A 21,999-nucleotide genomic window follows, 5' to 3' on the forward strand; every position below is an offset into this window, starting at 1 on the left:
GAAGTCAGTGAGTCACAAGGCATTTTTGAGTCACCAGAGACATGAAGCTATGAAATAAGCAAGTAGAGCCTAGGATACATAAAGCCTAAAATGATGGAAAATATTTCCAGTGAAGATGTGAAAATTAATACTGTTGCATCCCACCTAGGATATCATAGGGAATTATGATCATGCCTGTTCAAGAAGAATTTTTCAGACTTAAACAGTACAGAGGCCTCTGGGGAATGGAGAGCTTATCTGAGACACATAGATTAGAAGGGTTTGATTTGTTTAACCTAGGAGAATAAGATGTGAGACAGTTCTAAGTGTAACAGGGATATTAATGGATAGAATTGTCACAAAAGGAAAAGAACATAAGCAAGATGCAGATCAGTATAGGCTGGAAAAATGGAAGATGCTTTCTAATCATAAGGTATTGACACAGCCTTCTGTTAGGAGAGAAGAGGGAAAAAAATAATTGATTTAAAAGTAGAACTTGGCAGTTCTATGAAAGTCATTCCATGACAAAGTTGCCTGCAGAAGGCAGGAGGAATGGATTTGATGACCTGTGTAACCCTGTCCTATGTTCTTAAATGGTCTGTAATCAAAGGATAAAGAAAATAAACATGAAAAATGAGGTTTAAAGGATAGAGGGAAGAATCAGATACAGCACTTAGAATGAGTTGAAATGTGTGAACCACAAGAATCAAAGACTTAACCCATTTTAGGGTCAAGGTGAGACATAATTTGGACCCAAGTCAGAAACCAGATATGTCCTCATGCCAGGGTTGTGGTCACCCAAAGAAAATGTTAGGGAAGGGCCTGGCAAAAGACAAAATAAAGACAGACAACAGATAAAGAAATGAGATCTGTGACTAGGAATCAATATCAAAGCAGGGAACACAATTCAAGATCAAACTAGACAAAGGAGACATGAAAAAAAGAATGAATCTGACAGTGATAGAAAAGCATTCTTGTGAGACCCTCTGTTGCCAGGGTCACCAAGTACTGTCAGTTTAAAGGCTGATGCAGATAACTGTAGGTCAGAAAGTAATCCTGTAAAATTAAGGGGGGAAAGACAGGAAAAATAATCAAAAGAACAGGGGAGAATAGGGCAGACCTGGGCCAGGGTGGTAAAGAGAGAATAACTGATAATTTGACAGGAAAGGCTGTGAAGAGAAGGATGATGGCAATAGCAGTCACTGCATGCTGAGAAGACTAGAGTCAAGAGCAGAGTTGTTACAGTTTGATGATCTACAAATGACATCAGGATGGAGCTCATTTTGGAATAGAGCTCATTTGTTTCAACCCCTCCATTTTGCCTTGCTCACCATCCCTGTAATTAGACTAATTAGTGCACCCAAACCACTTATTGTCATTATTTTTCATTGACTCTTACAGATGAGCTAAATGCTCATCTATTAGTACCTTGATATTGGTACTTCTGCATAAAGAACAAACAGGAGTCATGTTCTTGACTAATATTGGATTCTGTGTGCCATTTGTAAGCACCACTCATTTCTGGTCTTGACTTCTAATAACTTTCTTTCTGCCTATGCTGCTATTTTAAGTAACTTTTGTTTTAATTTTGATCTTGTGAGGAAAAAACAGTTTGGAGAGCAATAGCAGTGGCATTATGTTGGCTTGTGTTTAGCTAAGAATATGAAGCAGAAAGCAAATAGAATTTCTTGGCCCATAATTAATTTTTACAACCAAGGCCTTTATGTACTCATAAATAATATACCTGTTGCAAAGCTTTTTGTGACTCTGTTTTCAGAGAATCAGATAGCTGCCAAAAATGACTGATTTTAATAGCTACTCATTACAAAGAAACTAGAGCTTACTCTGAAATGACACACAATCATTTCAGTTTTGGAATACATTTAAAAATAGTTACTATCATTCATTTGTTTAGGAGGTCTGTTGCATGTGAGAAACTGCCAAAATTGTTAGATTTGATTAATAAAGAAAGTTACATCTCCTAATTTTGCCCTGAAGTATAACTTTGCCTTTCATGGAATAGAAATGAAGATTGCTTGGCTGAATCACCAGTGTGGGTTTTATGTTTCCCTGCCAGCCATTAATGAATTTTAAAAAATAAAAAATAAATAATAATAATAATAATAATAATAAAACAGAATATTAAACCAATTCTGTAGAATTAGATTGACTTGCCTTCCTAAAAATGGATATTACTGCAAAACAGATGGGTGATATCTGACAAATAAAATTTCCAGATACTACCCCATCTGTTTCTTTCTACACATTTCAGCTATAAGCTTTTTAGCATTATAGGGTTGCTTAGGTGATATTCCTCTTTGCAATGATGTCACACTCAGACGCTAGTAAAAGCAGGTTGATACAGTAATCTGAGAGCAAGGATCAGCTCACTTGATTATTACCAATTTATATTCTCAAGTGTACAGGTGTTAAATTTCTCTCTTTCATAATGGAAAAATTTTATCTTCATGAAATTGTTTGATAAACTCTTTGGCTTGTTTTTGAAATTGTTTTCTAGAAATAATAAGATGAGTAAAATTAGAGAAAAAAAAGAAAATGTACAGGAAACATTGCTTCACAAAGATAGTAACAGGAATGAACTTATAAGTACATTGGAGACATTAAGTCATTGTCAGTTAAGATGTGAAGAGTTCCTGTTCATGTCTTGTGGATTTGAAGGTCATATTACTTTATCTGATAAAATCTAAATTTTTAGCTTCTCTACTTAAGTTTTATTGTGTTTTCTTCACTTCCTGATACATTTCTAAACAAAGTTTATTTTTCCTCTCTGAGACTCCCCATGCCTTAATTTAGGAAAGAAAAATTTGTCATGAATATTACTGCATTTTACAAAAGCAGAATTCATTATCCGGGAAGTGTCATGGCCCTAAGGAGGATAACCACACCGGTCTATAAGGCAACAGAGTCCAGCCTCCTCCCACTGACTTCAAGGATGCAAAAGGGCAGTTGGTCTAGAAAAGGAAGAAAGTCTATCATCCCCTGAGTATTCCTGGAGACTACTGAAATGAGTATAGAGTGTTAGAATCAATGAAATTAGCTGTGTGGTTATAGTTACACATATGATTACATCTTACTGAGCTGGCTGTATTGTGGTTTGATATGCTAAGGAAGGATCTTTGGCATATTTCTGGATCAAGGCTTTTAGAAATCTGTATCATAGTGTAGTTGAAGCTGAAGACAATTTTGTTTTAGAATAGAGAGGCTTGTAACTAACTAGAAAGCAAATTATAAGTTTATTAAAAGAAAGTTCATACACTTTGTTCATTAGGAAAACCTGGAGAATATTGTAAAAGAGCAGTGAAGATCACACTTTTGTCAAATTACATATTTGTATACATGACCAAAAGTCAACTGCTTCATTTAAGCTCTAAGTTTCCAATCCATAAAGAAGCCTCTAGATCTCACCGCAACTTTAAAAGTGGGATTTTAGAAGCAGTTGCAGAGTAGATTTTTTTTTGACTCATGAGTTTTAGTTCCTATTTCTGGAGGAAAAAAATGTGAAAATCTAGAAACTGTAAATATACAAAAGGAAGAGTCTTGAATGCAATGCCCTCTTCAAGGGAATAGAATATCATGTGCTATTTATAAAGCAAATGCCCTTGTGTACAAAAACATGCGTCAAAGGGTCAGCTTTTATACTGGTAGAATAAATTACTTTTAGGGATCTTAAAATGTAAAATAAAGGTATGCTTCTAATGTATATGTACATCCTCAAAGAGAAATCACGACTTGATGCCACCAGTAAATTGTTTATTCTATGAGATGATAACATTTTTGAAATAGAATTTGAAATGGCCAGATAAAACAAACATCTTTATTTAAACAGATAGCCAATTACACAATCTTTATTGATATGTACACAGTATTACTGTTGGCTGGACAATTATTTTAGGCAAATAAAATTAGTCTGTGGCATGAACTCTAAATGCTTTCATTCATAATATACCTGCCCATCTGTTATCCTACAGAACTAGGCACACAGCACAAAAGTATATCCTACCTGTTCTACACATACACATACCACTTCTTCACAGAACCAATAAAACATGGGAAGAAACAGTAATATGGAAAGTAACTTTGTTAATTAAACAGTTGATCTTATTCTATCTTTATAGGCAAGAAACAGAATGTCTTTCAGATATCTCTCGTCAAGCTTTAGTTTGACAGCTTCACTACAATAAACAAGATACATTCCTAGGTTTGTTTTATATGAAGCTGGTGACTGGATGTTCAGAAGAAAAGAAGGCTCTTCATTCTGTTTCTCCTTTTCAGTCCAAGGTTGTAGACTTTTAGAACTGACTCCAAAATCTGCTTCTTCATTAAAGAAATAAGAAAAAAAAAAAGAAGAAGAAATGTGTTTTGCACTTGATCTAGAAAATAGAGTTCTGTATATTTTATATCAGACATGTTTTTTGTTGTCTGTTCAGGTTATTAGCCCAAAGATGTTGAGATAGCATTATTTATGTCTCATGAGAGTTTGTAGAGAGTTCATTTGCTCATGCATTTGTTTCACTTTCAGGCACTGACTTTATTTGTTTACAAATAGTAAGAAATGGCTTGACACATATCAGAGGAGCACAATAAAATATAGTTGCCATATATGCACTTGGCAACTAAAGTACTTTTTACTCCTCTTTGCTGTTATTTGTTGTTGGATGTAATACACCTTCCTTTTGACATCATCTCCTAAAGGGTTCTCTCTCACTGGGAACCTGAAGACATGTGAGCTGCATTAATCAACTATTAGATGGGCTGAGAATTAGCTGGACTGCCAGGCTCCGAATGTCATAACCAATGGCTTGGTAACCAAATGGCATCCAGTAGCAAAATAACCAGGGGGCTATAAATGTAGCATATAATGTTCAATTCATTCATCAAAACAGATTTGCAGCTGACACTAGTCTAGTTGAAGTGTCTAACACAACACCTGGTTGTACAGTTCAGAGTTGGAAAAACTCAAGGACTAATGAAAGGTGCAGAGCCCTGGCTGACCTGACATTGGCAGAGGGGCTGCATCAGACTGGAGGCTGGACTAAAGGACCTCTGAACATCTCATCCAACCAACATTTCTGCCTGTAATTTTTGTGGCATTTGTATGGCATGTTTGCTGTTGCTCAAAGAATATGATTCTTTCCTTTATAAAGTGTGAACGATTTTATAAGAAAATAAGTAGATTCTCATAAATTGAAAGACGTAGAAAAAATACTTTTCCTTGGCAGATTATAGCTAATGTATTGCAAACCATGCCCTTTGTAACTAGTTTTCAAACTTGTATTTTACATCTTCTTATCCAATTACTGCATTTATAAGATACATTATACAAATGGATAATGAGGTATTTGATGTAAACTGTTTGCTGTGTTAGGAATATTAAACTCAATAAAATCTTAAAATACATATGAAATGGATATTAAAACCATGCATTATGCTTTAATAACATTAAATATAACACTAAAATAACAATATTAAATGTGTACATATAAACATGCTTCTAAAAGTTGCTATATATGGTTTTAATTTTCTGCTGATATATGTATGTATATACATACCCACTTGCTGGATGTTTAATACTACTTTTTAAAGAGACACACATCCATTAATCTCTGTAAATGAATGATATACATCTCTCATAAGCACTCTGCATACTATCAAATTTTTAAGAATACCATTAATATAAAGTCTACCTAAGTGAAATTGGAAAAAAAGTGTGAAGTTGTTTGAAAATTACCTCTAATTTCAGACTTTAGGGAACTGATAAATTAGTACAGGCAGTTGTCTCCTAGCTCCATATTTTGATTTCATTCTACTATAAACTTAAAAAAATCTCAATAGTGACTTGTCAAGATTAATCTATTGGAAAAGTCGATATATGAAAAGCTGCTTTGGAGAGCCTTACCTCTCTTCTCCTGGGACCAGGACATAAGCTCAGGCTGTCATCCTGGTTCTTTGCCTGAGTCATGCTGCAGGTGTGGTTGTGCATACCTCCCTGATTCTGACTCTGACCTGCACAGTTGGCTTTCTGACCTGGTCCTTGACCTGTCTGGGCACTACAAACTAGATTGGCAAGCCCTTGAGTACATCCCCCCCTGGTTACAGTCACCGGACTTTCCTCGTTCACATACTTAGTTCTTGTCAGTGGTGCTGCTGCCTGCCCTGCCTTGGTGTTGTCCTCAGGTTTGGGTTTGCCTCTCCTTGCAGAGCAACCCACCTCATGCTCCTCCCAAACACTGACAGGAAAGCGTGCATAAGGATTCCAGAACCGTACACAGCAGGAAAGTGATCTGAGTAGGCTCAGCCCACTATGGTTGTCCAAGGATGTCCCAGGAAGCCTTGTACAACCAATTTAGGTTAGCATGTCATAACACTCTTGCATGGATGGAAGGCCCATATTCTTGAGGTGCAAAGGGGGGATGAGGCAGTCCTTGAATCACAGTGCTCTCCTAACATTTCGTTCTGCTGGAATGGATGTGGATGCTTGACTCAAAGCACTTGAATCATAAACAATATAGATACAAACCCATTTACATTACTTGGCATAGACAGTGTTTTCCAGCATGATGATTGAAGACAGTGCAATGAAAAATAAAACTTTAATGAGAGAGAGCCTTTACTTTTTAGGTCTTATAAACAAAGAAGTGTAAGATCAGCAGGGCTAAAAGAAGCAGAAGGCAAAAGGAAGGAAATAAAAGACTGGGATTTTGATAAATCAAATTAACAGCTGAAATTTTTGAAGTATTTTTAAATATATGTGTTTACTACCTTAGTAATTTCTTCCAAAATACATTGCACATGTTTTCCAAATACTATCAATTTCCAGTACTGCATTCATCTAGTGCAACCTATGCTAGCTTTAACTCTTAGCAGCCTAAACATTATTCAAAGTTTCAAAATATTATTTTTTTTTCTTTGAAGGTCCTGGAGGACGTGAAGGCAAGTGATTTTCTGTGAATATCAACTTCATTTTAAAACAAAATGTTGATTTATAAATATAGTGATTGCAGAGGAAAACATGATCTAAGTCTTTGATTTGAAAGAATAAAAAAAAGTAACTAAAATAACGTGTTAAAAATATTGGATTCTTATAAATTTGAAATTTGATGGTGAATGCTGGGTGCTTGTAATTGTCAATACCAAGCTGAGCCTTTTTTTCAACCAAAATTTATTTGGTTAGGATTTGGGGACTGGGATTAAATTTGAAGAAACTTCATTCTCCCTTGTTCAGTAACCGGGAGAGCTTCTCCCAGCTCTCACAGGACTATCACCACCCTCCAGTCCAAGGATATCTGACTGCATCATGTCAGAGCCAGACCTGGGTGCAGGCAGCCTACTGTCTAGGAATGTGTGTGGCAGGCTACACTCAGAGCCTTGACAAGGACTGAGAAAGATAGTGTATTTTTCTATGGGGTAAATATGGTTTACCTGTGTGTCAGTACAATTAACTAGTTTTGGGGCTTTCTTGCTGTGGTTTGACATTGAGATTTTTTGGGGAGCTTTGTGTGTAGGGCTGTTACAGTGCTGAATAAATGCTCTTGGTCTGTACTGAATTGTCACAGAAGAAATCACAGAGGTTTTGCAAAGGGTAGCAAAAAAACCCTTTTGATTAACTGTCACTGTTATGGTCAATAAAGGAAATAGGAAATCTAAGAAAAATATATGTAGATATCTACCACATCTATCTATCTATACCACAGATATACCAGAATTACAAAATAAGACTGATATTGCTGTCACCTGAAAACATCAGGCCTTTTTCGGTCTATAATCATGGGATCCAGTAACCTGAATTGCTGATAAAAAAGATGAAAGCAAATCAGAGTGAAATTAGCACTGTCAACAATAGAGAAAATAGGTATTTTTTATCCTTGTGTTACATGTGAAATTGATTCTGAAAAATGAATTCTTTTAGCGGGATTAGCATGAACAACATTGAAGATTATAATCAGAAAGTGTAAAATAATTCTTTTTTTTGCCTTACCTCAAAAATGAAAAAGAAAAAATGTTGTTTAGAAAGAACATTTATGAAAGTTTCAGCTTCTGAGTAACAAGCAAGGATTACTTTGGCAAGATGTGTAGGCATTTATATCTGAAAAGCAAATGGAATTTAATTATTTTGACAAACCACTGTGGTTTTCAAGATTAACTGCTCATGAAGAAAAATTAATATGCTTAATAAGTGATCATTCATGTTCCAACCAAGTAGTTCCAAACTTTTAAATGCTCTTTTCTTAATTCTAGTTAACATATTAAATGTGGAATTATATAATTTTATATGTGTCATTTGAGCTATAGTGGTTTGTTCAGGAAATGTGTTGCAGTACTGGTCTGAGCAAAAATTGCTTCAGCTCTGCTACCAGTCTGCACAGTCTCAGCTGTGTTTCCAAGCAACATGAGTTCCCTTATTTTTTGGATGCACTTCACCTTCCATTGTGACACGGCCTACTATTGGTGCTTCCTAACAGTTCTTGTCAGAGTGTTGGTGTACTTTATAACTAGACTGTGGCACTTGAACAACTGCAACACAGAGATCGATACCTACATTTGCACTGTTCTCCTGGATCTGTTCCAATGGCTGCCCTAACAAAAATATTTTTGGGAACTCATAGCTTCGATCACATCCATACTTTACATTTCTGGGGCATCTCTGAATATCATACCTCATGTGACTTCACAGTCCTGGTTGAGAGGAACTCAAGTATTAATGTTTACTGGTAGTACAATTTCATCTTCCAAATTCTGGGATGATCAATAGTAAGCTATCAATTTCAATATATCAAAGTTTCTCTTCCGGGACTTAACACTAGGTGTGGATATTTCTGGTCCATTTGAAACCTAAGACAACATTATCATGTTCCAGTGGGGAAACATGCCCAGCTGTTCTCAGCTTTAGAGCAGATACACATTCCTTCCAACATCCCTGGGAAAGAATTCCTGACTTATATAAGTAACCGAAAGACGACACAGCTGCTCACTATACTTTAGGGTCTCTCAGTCACACCCCATCAGCATTAGACACATCAACCATGTTTACGATGCCCAGTATTTTTGAAATGCCAAACAAGCTACCCTACTGTATTGATATTCATTGCATGACAGTTCTTGCCTCCATTGCCAGCATTGATACATATTTGCCATTCTTGAATATTTAAAGTGTTAAAAGTCCACCGGGGCTGCATGTGATATTGGTTTGATGACCTGTCCCCTTTACAACCTACAGGAAGCAGGTGTCACTTAAGCTTTGTCACTTAAATATTTCCGGTAAGAATGAATATTTCCCAGACCTTTAAGCACCTGATCCTGAATGAATAGCCTTGTGGATCTGGTTCCATGAGGAAAATATTATTACATCATCTGCAGTTATACTGATTGCACTTTTACTGACTTATTCTTGAGTCATCCTCTTAACAGCTTTTCCCTTGGTCTGTTCAGCCTAGAGAAGAGGAGATTGAAGGGACATTTCATTGCAGTCTACAACTTCCTCGTGAGGGGAAGAGGAGGGGCAGGCACTGATCTTTTCTCTATAGTGACCAGTGATAGGACCCATGGGAAAGGCTTGAAGTTGTGTCAGGAGAGGTTTAGGTCAGATGTTAGAAGAAGGTTCTTCACCCAGAGGATATTTGGGTGCTGGAAGAGGCTTCCCAGGAAAGTAATCACACCACCAAGCCTGACAAGAGTTCAAGAAACATTTGAACTCTAGCACACTGTCAGGCACATGGTGTGACTTTTGAGGATGTCCTGTGCAGGCCTAAGAGTTGGACTCGATGATCCTTGTGGTTCCCTTCTCACTTAGCATATTCAGTGATTCTGTGACTCCTATCCCTCCTCCTGTCCTTTATCACTCATTTCCTGAAGGCACTAGATTTCTTTTTCACTTCTTCCTGTAACGGGCGGCAGACTGATTTAGCTGGCTAGAGTAGGGAAAGAACCTTCTTATACCCCAAATGATAACTTTCTGCTTTATTCTCACTTATAAGTTTCACAGCATCAAGTCCAAAGCCTCTCTCACATCTGTATGAAGCATCCTACTGTTGTGCATGCCCAATCCTTTTAGAGAAGTCCAGGTCCTGTGAAAGCTGAATGAAAAACATCATTCTATTCAGTGCCTAACAGAAGGCAAAGTGGATGGCTGCCTACACATGCACAAGTACAAAAATCTGTCTGCAGGATGCTTCCCACATATTTCCCCATCTTCCCTTACTCCCCTGATACTATCCTGAACCTGGAGCCTAGAGTCAGGACATATTACCCTACCTTTTATTCTTTTATCATCTTCTGTGAGGTCTCTACTTCTAGACTAAAAACTAGTAGATGTGCAGAAAGCTGCAGAACACTTCTCTGCTGTTGCAAAAACTACAAGGAGAAGGGACAAACAGAGAGATGGTCCTCGAGGCATCAGTGCTTCAAGAACAGGCTTATGTTCTCTTTCTCTCTCATCTCCAGGTAATGTTTCATTTTATAGCACCTTTCTGCATAAACACAGAACATAATTTCTTGCTCTCCTACAACTTGTCCCCTGAGAATAACCAGTCATTTTCCATACTAGTCTAATCATATGATTTGGAAGAAAGGACAGTAATCTAAGATGCAAAAGTGGTCCTTCACTGTCTCTCAGGGGCCCACCAATGTAATCAGAACATTTACTTGCTTGAAAGCTCTGTTTCAGACTGGTGGCTTTTGTCCTTAATGAGTATTAGCAGAGTAACAATGCTGGAAAGAAGATTTCTGGCTGTCATTTTATAGTGAATTACTTCTGGTGACTGAAGGCCTGAGGAATTCAGTTCCTTGCTCCTCTACATTTTCTTTTGGGTATTTTCTGGGATGGTCTGACACTCTTACACAGCATGCCAAGAAATTCCTCTACTTAGAGAAATGGAAAGGTTGAAGAAATACAGGTTTCCAAGGCAGAAGGCAGCTCCACTGAGGACTGTGAAAAAATGTCAGAAACATCCCTCATGTCTAAACAGGAGGTTCACTTCTCTATGCAGATCAATGACCGGTGTCTACTAGCCCAGACCATGCTTGTGGCTTGGCGTTTTAAGCAAGAATCAGCAGTGAGTTGTTTCTTCTCTGGGACAAAAATATAGCCCTACATTGGCCTGTGTAGTGGCAGCTCATACTCATTTCTTCAGGAAAAAGAAAATGCTCTTATTTTGTGAAATAAGAAAGTTTCAGTTGGATAAGAATGAACAATCACAAATGAGATATATGTACAAATATTAATTTTTCACTAACTTTCATATTGTTTCCATGTGTTGATGAACTAAATCATTCTAGGATTTGTTTACCACGACCCAGTCTTCTTTAGATGTAGTTCTGTAAAGGGAACATTCATCCATCCTTTGAAAGAAAAGTTTCTAGCCCTTTTGCTTGCAATGATAGAATTTAAAATATGTCTAAGTGCTACTACTGAATGGGTAGATTTAAGGAAACGAGCAACTGAACTTTGCCCTCTGTCAAGATAGAGTGAACTTTACCTTTGTGTCAAGTTGCAATACACACAACTTTGTGTGAAGATAGAAATATCTTTGGACACATCTTACTTCTTCAGAAAAAGACCTTTAGCCAGGTCTCTTCATAATGAGCATTGTAGGTGCACAGGACTTTCTGAGAGGTGAATAGTGAAAGCAGAACACACAGAAACTCTTGGAGAGGGGAAAAATATATACTTTACAAATCTACCTCAGAAGGGCCAAATTTGACTCTAAAGCAAACAGACATTGTATGATCTATACCAACACAACTGTTTTTAGTAAAAGTAAATATTTTCCTGGTCTCTGCCTAGGAAAAGAAAGTTGGGTTATTCATATTGTATTTTCAGCATTCATGACTCATTCCTTTCAATAGTTTATCGTGAAAATCCATGATATAGATAATGATGTGCTTACACTATGCTGTGTCTGTGTTACCTCTAATCAACAGCAATTTACTTTAACAACATTTCATTATAGATTTTCCCCATATACCAAGAAGTCTCTTCTTATTATGAACCTGAGAAATTGAGGGTATCTGCAGACAAAACAACTGTACGTCCTGACCATATCTATAAGCAATTATTTCCCATTCCTCTGATTTACATGGAACATTGTGTGAAACCCAGTATTGCTTTTCAACTCTTTTTCTCTTTGTTGCAGCTAAAAATCTCTGGTTGGGAAAAGTGATAATGATAATATTTAAGGATACTAGAGCGACAGATGCTCATTGGTCCTTAATACCTTCTTTGCTTCAGTCTTTACAAGCAAGACCAACTTTCAGGAGTCCCAGCTCCCAGAGATGAAGGGGAAAGGTTGGAGCCAGGACAGTCTGTCATTACTGGGGGAGGATCAGGCCAAGGAATACTTAGGAAAACTGAACATGCGTAAGTTCATGGGCCCTGATGGGATGCATCCACAAGTGCTGAGGGAGTTGGCTGATGTCATTGCAAGGCTGCTCTTAATAACTTTTGATCAATCACGGCAACTGCAAGAAGTACCTGAAGACTGCAGGAAAGCAAATGTTGCTCCTATCTTGAAGAAGGGCAAGGAGGATCCAGGGAACTACAGGCCAGTCAGCCTCACCTTGATCCCTAATAGCTGGGACTGCTTAATCCAGAGAAGAGAAGGATGAGATGGGGTCTTATTAATGTATATAAAATATCTGAAGAGGAGGTGCAAAGACAATGGATCCTGGCACTTTTCAGTGGTATCAAATGGCAGGACCAGAGGCAATGGGCACAAACTGAAACACAGACAGTTCTGTGGGAACATCAGGAGATACTTTTTTACTGTGGGAGTGACCACACACTGCCACAGGTTACCCGGGAAGGTATGGAGTCTCCATCTTTGGAAACATTCAGAAGCCATCTGGACATGATCCTGGCGAAGCAGCTCTAGGTGATGCTGCTTGAGCAGAGGGGTTGGACCAGATGAATTCCACAGGTCTACTCCAGCCTCAACCATTCTGTAGTTCTGTAACTCTTCTCATAAGAATAATTTAGACAAGAAACCTTAGAAGTTTAAAATCAAATTTGATCAGTTTAAGAAACAGATTATGTGAGAAATTTGTCCATAATAAAAGAATACTAGAACTGGTGATAGTGGAAGTCTCTCATTCATATGTGTCCTACTTTGAAGTTACCTTTAAAAAATTCAGTAATTCTTCTCATTGAAAATACTTACTGATAGAGGTAGAAGTGAGATATTGTAAATATTAGAAAATTATTTATGTTGTTTAATCATGCAGTGATATGTGTGCTATGCATAATTTAAGTTGCTTTTTTACTTAAAAAATAATGAGCAAGGTATTTTACGCACACAGCCACAAGAAATCTTCCCCTAATCAAACCACTCTGTCAACTCCCTTTACATTTAATGAGCTGGTTCACTTAGAATACACAGCAATATCCTTTCTTTTTTTTTATGGCCAGATGTATAATATAAAGGATCTTGATAACAAAGAAAGAGCTGCAGGATTTGGCCAAATGTGAGTTTTGTCAGAGACTCACTATAGGGACACTCTGTTCTTTCCATTCTCAGTTCTAATTTCTATTGCTATCCCCTCTCTACCCTGCTCAGATTCAGAGTTTATTCAGCTCCCTTCTGTGAATTTGGAGTCAGCAGCTGGATGTTGTACATACCCAACCCCCTCGTGAGTCTTAATTATTTTATCATCTTATGGACTGACCCTAAGAAGTGAAAAGTCATGTGCTTGTGACTCAAAGAGAATTGTTCACAAGGGTCTGCAATTTGGCAAGAAGTGCTCAATAATTCTGTGTTTAAAATATGAATGACTTCTTTATACACAATCTTAGAAGCAACAATAAATCTATTGTATTGCTATTACAGTGGTTTGTAACACAGCCTGTGCACCAGCTGTTCTTGTTTACAACATGAGAAAACCCCTCATCGTTCTGGCTTATGTTCAAACAGAAAGCATGCCATATATTCTGATCATTCTATAAGCATGTGAATCTTATGAATGATTATACAATCTAATCATACTATTTGATGATTACTTACATCTAATTAGGTTGTGGTTGAGTGAACCTCGATCTTTCATCTTATATTCTCCATATATGTCTGTTTATGGATGTACATATGCAGATTTATCAAAAAAAACCATGCTTATTATTATGCTTCCTCTACTAAACAGGTAGTAAGGTGTTAATATCACTAAGTAGAATTAATTGGTTTAGTTTAATTAACCGAGCTAATTTGCATCCTCTTCTCTTTTCTCAAAATCAGCCTATTTTTTAATCTGAAAGACTGTGTCAACATATGCAATATGTAGAGTGCCCTTCTATTTTGTAATACTGATAATAAACCACCACACAATTCCTCTTCTCAGTAATGAAGTGCTGGCATGTGTCTGATTTTTCTCCACATGGTTTTAACGAAGAGCTTTTCAGTTTTACTAGTACATAATTAGAACATATGCATAAATCCCACTCTATTGCTCCAATGTAATTAAAGATCTTTCGTCAAGAAGAAAATTATAAAGCTTTTCTAAGCAGAGTTGCTGAAACCTGAAATCCTTGACTAAATGTATTTTTATGCATGAATCAGTCTTCTGAAATAGTTCTGAAAACAATTAATGATCTGCTTAGAGAAACCATCTTAGTTCTTTAATGTGGGAGAGAACTTTCTCAACATTACCTTCTGCGCAACTTTCATAGCAGTGTTAAGAAAAGCAAAATGTTCTGGCATTTTGCTCATGTAGAAGATGTAAAACTCCTTTGTAATGATTAGCTTAAATAAATCTCCTGACAGGTAAAGTTATTTACCTATTTGGATGTCTTATATTATATACACAGGTAAAGGATAAGGCAGAAGACTCACTCAAAAACCAGACATTATAGGGCTATATAAGAAATATCAATTTATTTAAACTTCACCTGCTTTTGTCCTGGATGCAGCAGAGGCAGTGAACAGCCAAATCACTTTATATGTCTATTTCTGGGCCTCTTGCCTGGAGCACTTCCTGGAATTTGACTAAGAATTTTGGGGTGCCTACTGGTGCTGGAAAAGTATGAGAACTAGAGGCTTTTCATTTTAGCAAACTCAGTTTGTAGAAGTATCTGCTAGTTTTTTATGCTCAAAGGTGCTTAGACCTTTTGTCTGCAGGTGACTCCTGATTACAGTGTCAAACACCCACTGAACTAGCACTAGCAAAAAATCTAACTATCACACCTGCAGTGCAGCAAGCAGTAGCTAATAGATCTATTCGTTTGTGCAGGAGAGTTATGGATGGGAGCTGGAAGGTTGCTTGAAACAGCATGGATCTTCTGGATAAACTCAGGCATGTGCCACAGGACACAATCCCTAGCATCAGCTGGAGCAAATAGTGGTACAGCAAAGGCCTTGACTCAGAGCTCTGAAGGGCAGATGTGGCCATCCAGGTCTGGGGTTACAGGAAGCACCTGGTGCCTCTCCCTGAGCTGGGGCAGGAGAAGGTGGTATCCTTGCCTGCAGGTCATGTGCCCTGCTGCGTTGTCTCTCTGGCAGATATGGGGATGGACTAGGGCTTGTAGACCTGAGGCTGCTCCTATCTATCTGTAGAGGGCCTCATCAGCTTTGTCTTCCTGATCAAGCAGTCTGTAGCAGATCCTCACTATAAGGTCACTATAAGGTGCCCTCTCTTTAATTCTGACCCATAAAAACTCTCAGTGGGCTCCTTATCCATTCACAGGAGGAGCTCCATGCGCTCCAGCTGGTCATGGACATAGGGGATACCACCTCCTCTTCTCCCCTGCCTGTCCTTCCCACAGAGCCTGTATCCTTCCATTTCAGGAGTCCAGCCATAGGAACCATCCCACCACATTTCCACGATGCCAATAAGATCATTGCCCTGCAGATGTGCACAGGTTTCTAACTCCTCTTTTTTATGTCCCATACTGCATACCTTTGAATAGAGGTGTTTGAGTCCCTCATGAAGCTGACTTACTGTCTGGAGTAGCTGAAATACCTTAGTGATGTTTTTCAGGTGCTCTCCTGATCCCTCTCCAGGCTCTGGACATCTCTTACTGGTACTGGCATCAAACTGGTAAGAATGGGATGGATTGAGGTTCCCCTTCCCTGTCAATTTTAAAGTATTCTAAAATCTAGTTTTAGATGATTAATTTTAGTTTAAATCATTCTCTGATCCCATTATGAATAAAATATTTCCTTTGTCATGTTCTCTCACCAGTAGTTGCACAAAATGTGAAAATATTATGAAGATTTCATATGCTAACTCTTCAAGCACAGAGACTTAAAATGCTTCTTGGCATTGGGCACTGTCACTTCCCAAAGGAACAATGTTTTTAAAAAAATCATTAAAAGATGAAAAGATGAGATAAAAAGGAACAAAATACGTTGGGTTTTAATTGAGTTCTAGGAGAAAGATCATTGATAAAAGGGAAAAACTGAAGAGATAAATCACCTATGAAGTTCAATGCATTTCTAGCCTAGAGAGCAGAGCACAGCAGTTTTATAGTCAGGAACAGCAGAGGTCTATTCAACTGTTTTCTGCTTCTTTTATTTTCTCTGCTTATTGTGATTTAATCACCTATAAAAGTTTCTGTTATTTTGATTTAATTACTGCATACTGCTTATTCTAATCTGGAGAAGTGCTGATATTTAATCTCTGTTGAAAAATACAAGTAAGTTTATCACCTCAGAGCATCTGTTTGCCTGTAAAAGTGAAGGGCAACAACACATTTTGCAGTTCTCGGTTTTCCTAAAGAAGTGGAAATAATTTTATGTGCTACATAAAAAATTGCTTATGTCTCCTGGTCTTCATTATCATGACAAATTCTTTTTCAAGAACTGTCTCGACTTGAATCGTGACTGCCAACTTGACCTCTTACTTGTAGATATGCTTTATTTTTTTCATGTCACAGAATCACTGAATATGCCAAGTTGGAAGGGAACCACAAGGATCCAACTCCTGGCCTTGCACAGGACCATCCCCAAGAGACACACCACTATTGGCTTAATTCCTTCCGTGTCCCTCAGGATTTGAATAGTGCCTTCTCTTTCTCAAACAAGAAGTATCCTCTACAAATGCTGGCTCATGATCAAAACTTTTCAAGAAACTTTCCAGTACTCATCTGTTCAGTGTTAACCATTTCATTCTTTCCTTTTTGTTTTATATCAGCATCACAATAATACTTTTCTGTTTGGATTAGAGTTTGTTTTCTTAGGGGAGGGACATTATCTTTCATGTACTTCTAAAGTTCCACAGGCATTTACAGTCACATACTTATATATATTTGCATGCTTGAACATAATTTTGAATAACTATTTAAAGAGTTGTCAGAGTAATACACATAGAGCAGGCAACAATACAAAAAAACTGTACAAAAGCCTACAAATAATTGTAAGTGAACACAAAGAAACCTGTCTAAACACATACAATTAACTACTAATGTTATCTTTCCTCATGCATTAAGCCTTGTCTGTGTCTGCTTTCCAAATTTATAATTGGCAGAAACTTTTGGAGAAGATGAATTTTGCTAAGAAACCTGAGCATTCATAAGAAGCATCAGTTGAAAGTGTGAAAAAGTACTGCAAATATTTATGTTAGGGATCCATAGTACCAAAAGTTAAGCCCTCATTTCACTACAAAAAAAATTCCTCATCTTAACCTACAAAAAGGCAAAGGGTGGATGGATAATCTGTGATATTTTTTTTGGATATGCTTACCAAACTGAGCACTGTTTTGTTTCAGGGTTTTTTTCCATTTTGCCCTGTCATTTCTATTTTAGTTTAAAGTCATTCAGGCAGCACCAAAAGGTAGACTAATACCAATAAAGAGTTTCTCTACCAAAAAGGGTCCTATTGAACTTGTGCTGGGATAGCTGGGATGTGCCTAAACTGTATAACGTGGGTACTCAGGAGTGCATCTGCATTACTTGTTGCTCCATCATACAGCTTCAGAGTTCTGTGGGAATACACCACAGATCTAGCTTTGCCTAAGTGAGATTTTCCTGCCCTTGGATCCAATTTTATACATGGTCTTAGTGCCTTAACATGGAAAGACCGAAAAAGCCGTTTAGTTGTAAACTGATTCCATTATGGGAAGTAATAACAGTGCACATCCTCTAAGCAGACATTTATTCTAGAGAAAATGTCTTACATATCTAGAAGTGTGTGTGTTTACCCCAGCTAGCCTCATGACTGAGTGGTGACTATTTAAGATACCTTTTTTGAGGTATGTGAAAGGGTATGCCATACTACTGCCTCAAGACTTGAGCCAAACCCATGTCCCACAGCAAAAATGAGATTATAAAGAAGAGATAAGATTCACCATTATATCAATGGATCAATGCATTGTTATGTCAGATAAAAGTATGCAGAGCTGATAAACTATTTTGTTGACCTACTTTTTACTGCCATTCTGAAACAGTCTTCTTGATGTGTATGACTGAAGGGTCCTACAGTCAAACAAATTTTGAAAAAAAAGATGGCCAATGCAAGTGGCAGCTCTGAAGACCTTATTTCCTTGGGCATAAGCAGCTTCACTACAAATTCTACTGACCAAGAAAGATGTTTTTTCCAAGCCTATCCATGCACTCTTCCTTCTCCTGGAATTCCGCTCTCTCAAGCTTATGAATTACAGTGACAGTCTGCTGCTTTCCAAGAAATTTGAATCTCAGTTTAGGTACTGACGTAGAAATAGGTGAATAGGTGCCAAGGACGATGATAACCATACTTACTAATCTATCATAAATCAGGAAGTTTTTCCTAAGACAAGACATAACATTTAATTGAACTTAAAATATTGATTCAGGTGGATAAAGAACATCTGGAGAAATAATGTCTGGCAGAAGAAGTGCATGGAGAAAGTGAAGAACTGGACTAGCCTTTGACTGAGTCCAGTTCTCATTTGTTGTCTTTACTGATTATTTCTGATGGCCTGGAAGTAGTATGATAAATAAGAAATTTGCTGCTGTCATCTAGACAGCAGTTTTTAATGCAATAATAAAACCAGATTTGATATATCTTCCTTTGTTCATTATTTATGTCAGTGAAAGAGCCAGTAGATACACAGTGATGTAACTAGGAGCATAATTTGCCCTACTGACTGCAAAAATCAAAGCTACAGGGAATATATAGACTGAAAAATCCATGCCCAGCAGACAAAGAAGTATATACTCCCAGACTGCCACGTCTCTGTCTGTCTTCGCTTGTTGTACCTTTCATAAAAAAAGCTGCCTCCTACTATTTGATTTTAAGACACTTAATCTCTAAGCAGCATTATACGTAAATAATAATAAATATTGTACAATGATAACCTGCATGGTCCTGTGCTATGCTGTATGTCAGAGCTGAATAAAGATATTTCATTGAAACAAATAGTCCAAAAAGTATACTAAGTTTGGGAGATCTAACATAAATATTTTACTAAAATTCATATATTTTTGTAAACTTACAGACCTACTTACCTTTGTATTTGGTAGTCAGTAGAGAAGTCCTGAATTTGACCAGCTAAAAACTAATTTTTAAAATAGATTTTACATTATTTTTGAAGTCCTGCATAACTGCGAAAGAACAATTTTCACTAATTTTTCTGACTTCCACATGTGATGTATCTGACAGACAAGAGATCTGAAAATAGAATCCTTTCCAGTGCTGTCAGAGGGCCTTGGATAAAACTGGACAATTCCTCCCTAACCCTGTATAGTCAAATGGAATGGTTCTATGCTCAGAGATATCTCTCTTTTCCTAAACTTCCTTACATATCCCTTCATTATGATAGCTGTATGAAATCCTAACTAATTTACAAGAAAAAAAAGTTATATAGAATCAAGAATAAAAATGAAACAAACAAAACCAAACAAATAAAATCCCCCAGCAGCAACGCTGATTGCTGTCTCAATAAATTCTTTTAAACAGAAAATAAAGATTCTACAACACCAGATAGAGCAATTTCTTATGTAATACATAATTTGTAAACAAACAACATTTGCATTCGATGTAATTCAGTTCCTCAGGTTGTTAAAATGGTTCTTATCTGTATTTAATTAATAAAAATGGCTTTTAAAATGCTAAATATTTGTCCCAGGACATTACACTTTCACATTACATAAAGGAAATAACAACAGAATGGTTGTTTCCAGAAATGTAAATATCTGCAGAAGTAATACTTCAGAACAGACTGATATTACATACTAATGTTTACTATTTCCCATGGTTCCATTTGTGTGTCTCAGAAAATTCTGTATGTATTAGGAAAATTAACAATTTCTAACTTTTTTTTTCACTTTATAGATAGTTAGCAGGTTTACTTAATTTGAGCATTATCTAAACCTATCATAGACCATTCCCCTCAGAAATCTTTCTGAAGCTTCTCATTGGAATGGCTTCCATGAAAGGACAACTAAACTAAGGTCAAAATTTGCTGTAAAAAGACACTGTTGTACTTTCAAGCGCCTTCCAAGTCAATCCAGAAGATCATGATATTTTGTGAGATGGCTGGAAATATTCACTTTGGTCGTCAAAAATAGCAATAAATGTATATTTTGACAAGAAAGACACTTAGTTCAGGTCAACATCAGCAGATTTCACTATGTGTAAAGGAAATATGCTAGAGCACTCAGCAATAAACCTGTGGATATGGCATATACAAGAGTCAGTGATGAGACTTGAACAAGGTAGTCACAGGAACATAATTCCATACTAGTAGTGTTTCTGAAATATTTCTGGTTTTAGAACAAATCAATAAACTGTAGAGAGCTTTAGAATATTAGTTTTGCAATGAGAACAAGAGAAATTTCAATATCTGATTGTAAATGACAGAACAATGAAGGTTGTCTCCATATCTATTTAATCCTGACCTCATAAGAAAAAGCAGACAACAAGGCTGGCATGAATAATAGTTCATTTTGGAAGTGGGCAAGTCCTGAGAGTTACTAGTGAAACTGCAGTTGAGAGATATATATATATACACATATCTATATATGTACATATATATATAGTCAAAAAGTCAGTGATTTAGAATTCTTGTTCAGAAATAGAAAATTTTAAGTTTGTTTCAAGAATTCCCAAAATTTCTTCTAGCAGGTAGGACATGCTAGGGCAAGCAAGGACTGTAACTGCTGTCACATGCTACAAGGTCTACATGCAGACCTTTTGTAAGCAAACACTTCTTTTCAGCAGTGTTGTACCAGTTATTCAGTTGTTAATGTAGAAATATAGCTGTTAAAACCCAGTACTCTTCAGAAACAAAGAGAGAAGAGGAATGTAGGGCAGGTACTGGAAATAACAAAAGGAAATGGGCATAAATAATCCTATACCTGTGCAACCCAATGCTCTCTCTCTCTTGACCTTTTCTTCACAAATTCCGTGGGCCATGCCAGGAAGTAAGAGGATACTTTTGTAAACATTATTTTTAGGATTTTACAGTGTGACTAATAATAATATACCATTCACATCCATACAGTAAACATATAATCAAAACTCTATGTCTTTCTCCTAACTGTTGCTAGTAACTACGAATTACATATAGTTACAAACAAGTTACTTTTCTTTATCTTGCTGCTTTAAGCTCTTTTAAGAACATTTTTTAAGTTCTACTGACCTCTGTAGACACTAAAACACAGCAGAAAATCATCACATCTGGAAAAGTGAACTTGTTTACATGCACTTGCTTAGCAGTCAGTCTATCAACTCTAGTTTTTAATGATGCATTTTTTCCTTTTGGCAGAGCTATTTATTTGTATTAGAAACATGCATAATGCACAGGAAAATATTCTTGCAGCCACCTGTAGACGCTTCATGAATGACTGATCTACATAGATGCCATAGGTAAAAGGAAAAATTATTTGAATTGTAAATTGCAGGTTGCAGACTACTAAATCTAGCTGCATACTACTCTGGGCAGTATGTTAAAGATTTTGGAGATATTTCTTTAGCTGCCATTTGAAACAAGCACAAATAAATGAACTATGGACAACAAACTCCATTTATCATAGCTACATTATCAAGACTAACCTAACAAAAGGAGTAACAAGGTACAACTGCTGAAAAATATAAAGACGTAATA

This window comes from Manacus candei, unplaced genomic scaffold (genome assembly GCF_025592945.1).
Source record: "Manacus candei isolate 608988 ecotype Guabito, Panama unplaced genomic scaffold, ASM2559294v1 h1tg000034l, whole genome shotgun sequence".
In the NCBI taxonomy this organism is placed as follows: Eukaryota; Metazoa; Chordata; class Aves; order Passeriformes; family Pipridae; genus Manacus; species Manacus candei.